Here is a 4105-nt window from a genome sequence, read left to right on the forward strand (position 1 = left end):
TCACCAAATAGAATTCTGTTTCATAAATCTTGTTTATTTCAGGAGTACTGATGAGCGAGTTCTGGGAAATAGCTTTGTACAGATTTGCTCATATTTTTCCTTTTATTTTGTGTTCAAAGATGAGTCAATTGTTAGAATTCAATTTTTTGTTTCAAAGTATAAAATGGAAAACCATAACAATGACAGTGGTTTAGTGCATGTACATGTTTAAGCTGAATAGAAGAAAATGGGCAAAGTACACTTGTAAGGTTGGACCTAGCATGTAGACATGAGGCTTTTTTGTAGTGGTGCATTGCATATGGAGGCAGTAAAAAATGGAAGCCATCTGTAATTATTGACTATCACAAGTACCATGGAACAGGTAAGAAATGTTAATTTTGATAATATGGGGAACATGAATTGAATTAGTTTAAACTTCTTTAGACAAAGCTCATGGAGCTCTAGTAATGTTCTGTAGTAGAATTAAATTGCTATTGTAACAAAATCAGATCTAACAGTCCTAAAAGAGTGATTGAATGCAGGTACATCAGTCTTAGAATGGTTAAAGTCCTTTTTCCTGTGAACTGAAAGTGGTTACCTCAGGTTAATTATGGACACCTGAGTCCAATTAAGGGCAACCTGTGCTCTGTTTTTTTCCTTAAATTCTCTTCAAGTGAGAAAGAGGAGGGAAGAGAAACAGGTTGCAGAAGAGGAAAAGGCTTCTTCTAGGTAAAGGGCTTTTTTCCTTTGTAAGGGAAATATTGTGTTTATTTCTGATTTGGGTCGGGGCCTTGGTTTCCAGCATAGCTGGGTCCAGAGGGGGTTAGAAAATGTGGCTGGTAACTGTTAGCCAGCATAACAAGAGTCAGTACTCCAGTGGGAATCAAGGTATGTATTTCTGTTGTTTAAAGAAACCTCTCTGGCCAACCCTATCCTGTAATTAAACCGGTGTTAAGAATTAAACCTGCAGAACAGGACTGATTTCCTCCAGGCCCCCCTAATGCCAGAGGAAGAAAAGCTGAATTTTGATGAGATGAAAGAGGTTGCTGCCTTATATGATCTTATCATTTTAATATCTGATATGTCCTTTATTCGAGGACTGTATATTAAATTGATTTTTGGAACAGGGGGATGGAATAGGAGCTTGCTCTGTTCACCCCATGCATCTACCTGGTATTGCAGTGCTTCCAGGAACGGGAAAAAAATGATACTGAGTTCCAGGAAGTGCAGCCCAGCGGAAATGTATGGGGGAGGGGATGCTCAAAGCAAGAGCAGCAGAAGTGCTCTAAAAGTGGGGAGGGGACACAGGTGCCTGAACGGTGGCTCCGCCCCTATGCCATGATGCCCTGAGGCTCCACTCCCGCACTGCCCTTTCCCCTGAATGCCCACCCTCATGCTACCCCTTTCTATGAGGACCTGTTCCTGTGCAGCCTCTCCCTCCCCATACTCTTCCCCCCGCTTGCTCCTCTCCACCCGCTCCTTCCATTGCTTGCCCTTATCCCTGTCCCCCGCTCCAGCGCCCATGGTTCAAAGCTAGCTTTGATATCTTTGCATCTTCAAGATTCTGGATTGCTCCAGGGGCTGAAATGGCCTCCACTGTATATATATATAAAAAAAAAGTAACCCTGGGTCTGCTTTCAAATTTAGGGCAGCCTGCCAAGACTATGCCATAGTCTGGAGTGGCTCCAAAAACTCAGTAGCAGTGTGCCTGAGGGAAGCTGGCCGTCCTGAAAAAGGGCAATTGGCCCCTGCCACTTGGAGCCATGAAGATAGCCTTATAAAAGCAGCTGGAGCAATGGGCAGAGGTCTCTGCCAGAATCTGTTTCTAATGCCTCCTCGCTTACTCTAGTTAACTAGAGTTGCCTGCATGGGCCAAAAGCAGCATATATGGCCTGGTCTACACTAGGAGTTGAGGTCGAATTTAGCAGTGTTAAATCGATTTAACCCTGCACCCGTCCACACGACAAAGCGCTTTTTTTCGACTTAAAGGGCTCTTAAAATCGATTTCCTTACTCCACCCCCGACAAGGGGATTAGCGCTGAAATCGGCCTTGCTGGGTCGAATTTGGGGTACTGTGGACACAATTAGACGGTATTGGCCTCTGGGAGCTATCCCAGAGTGCTCCATTGTGACTGCTCTGGACAGCACTCTCAACTCAGATGCACTGGCCAGGTAGACAGGAAAAGGCCCGCGAACTTTTGAATTTCAATTTCCTGTTTGGCCAGCATGGCAAGCTGCAGGTGACCATTCAGAGCTCATCAGCAGAGGTGACCATTCAGAGCTCATCAGCAGAGGTGACCATGATGGAGTCCCAGAATAGCAAAAGAGCTCCAGCATGGGCCAAACGGGAGGTACGGGATCTGATCGCTGTATGGGGAGAGGAATCCATGCTATCAGAACTCCATTCCAGTTTTCGAAATGCCAAAACATTTGTCAAAATCTCCCAGGGCATGAAGGACAGAGGCTATAACAGGGACCCGAAGCAGTGCCATGTGAAACTTAAGGAGCTGAGGCAAGCCTACCAAAAAACCAGAGAGGCAAACGGCTGCTCCAGGTCTGAGCCCCAAACATGCCGCTTCTATGATGAGCTGCATGCCATTTTAGGGGGTTCAGCCACCAGTACCCCAGCCGTGTTGTTTGACTCCTTCAATGGAGATGGAGGCAACACGGAAGCAGGTTTTGGGGACGAGGAAGATGAGGATAGCTCACAGCAAGCAAGCGGAGAAACCGGTTTTCCCGACAGCCAGGAACTGTTTCTCACCCTGGACCTGGAGCCAGTACCCCCCGAACCCACCCAAGGCTGCCTCCCGGACCCGCCAGGCGGAGAAGGGACCTCTGGTGAGTGTACCTTTCAAAATACTATACATTGTTTAAAAGCAAGCATGTTTAATGATTAATTTGCCCTGGCATTCGCGGCTCTCCTGGATATACTCCCAAAGCCTTTGCAAAAGGTTTCTGGGGAGGGCAGCCTTATTCCATCCACCATGGTAGGATACTTTACCACTCCAGGCCAGTAGCACGTACTCGGGAATCATTGTAGAAAAAAGCATTGCAGTGTATGTTTGCTGGCATTCAAACAACATCCATTCTTTATCTCTCTGTGTTATCCTCAGGAGAGTGATATCATTCATGGTCACCTGGTTGAAATAGGGTGCTTTCTTAAGGGGACATTCAGAGGTGCCCGTTCCTGCTGGGCTGTTTTCCTGTGGTTGAACAGAAATGTTCCCCACTATTAGTCACGGGGAGGGGGAGGGTGGAGAGGCTAGCCATGCACTGGGGGGAGGCAAAATGCGACCTTGTAACGAAAGCACATGTGCTATGTATGTAATGTTAACAGCAAGGTTTACCGTGAAAGAGTGTACCCATTGTTCTATAAAGTGTGTCTTTTTAAATACCACTGACCCTTTTTTTTTCTCCACCAGCTGCATGTGTTTCAAGGATCACAGGATCTTCTCCTTCCCAGAGGCTAGAGAAGATTTGAAGGCGAAAAAAACGCACTCGCGATGAAATGTTCTCTCAGCTCATGCTGTCCTCCCACACTGACAGAGCATAGACGAATGTGTGGAGGCAGACCATGTCAGAGTGCAGAAAAGCACAAAATGACCGGGAGGAGAGGTGGCGGGCTGAAGAGAGGGCTGAAGCTGAAAGGTGGCAGCAGCATGATGAAAGGAGGCAGGATTTTAATACTGAGGCTGCTGGAGGATGAAACCAATATGCTCCAGCGTATGGTTGAGCTGCAGGAAAAGCAGCAGGAGCACAGACCACCACTACAGCCCCTGTGTAACCAACCGTCCTCCTCCCCAAGTTCCATAGCCTCCTCACCCAGACGCCCAAGAACGTGGTGGGAGGGGCCTCTGGCCACCCAGCCACTCCACCCCAGAGGATTGCCCAAGCAACAGAAGGCTGGCATTCAATAAGTTTTAAACTTCTAAAGTGCTGTGTGGCCTTGTCCTTCCCTCCTCCACCCCCACTCGTGGTGCTTCTCTGCTCCACCACCCTTCCTGGGCTACCTTGGTAGTTATCCCCCTATTTGTGTGATGAATGAATAAACAATGCATGAATGTGAAGCAACAATGACTTTATTGCCTCTGCAAGTGGTGATTGAAGGGAGGTGGAGAGGGTGCTT

The 4105-nt window shown here is 47.2% G+C and overlaps 1 pseudogene; it reads left to right on the plus strand.

Moving 5' to 3' along the window:
- Window positions 1–1021: 1021 nt before the first annotated feature.
- LOC114020412 lies at window positions 1022–1185 on the plus strand (annotated as a pseudogene).
- The last annotated feature ends 2920 nt before the right edge of the window (window positions 1186–4105 follow it).

Source organism: Chelonia mydas, chromosome 9, assembly GCF_015237465.2.
Source record: "Chelonia mydas isolate rCheMyd1 chromosome 9, rCheMyd1.pri.v2, whole genome shotgun sequence".
Taxonomy (NCBI): Eukaryota; Metazoa; Chordata; order Testudines; family Cheloniidae; genus Chelonia; species Chelonia mydas.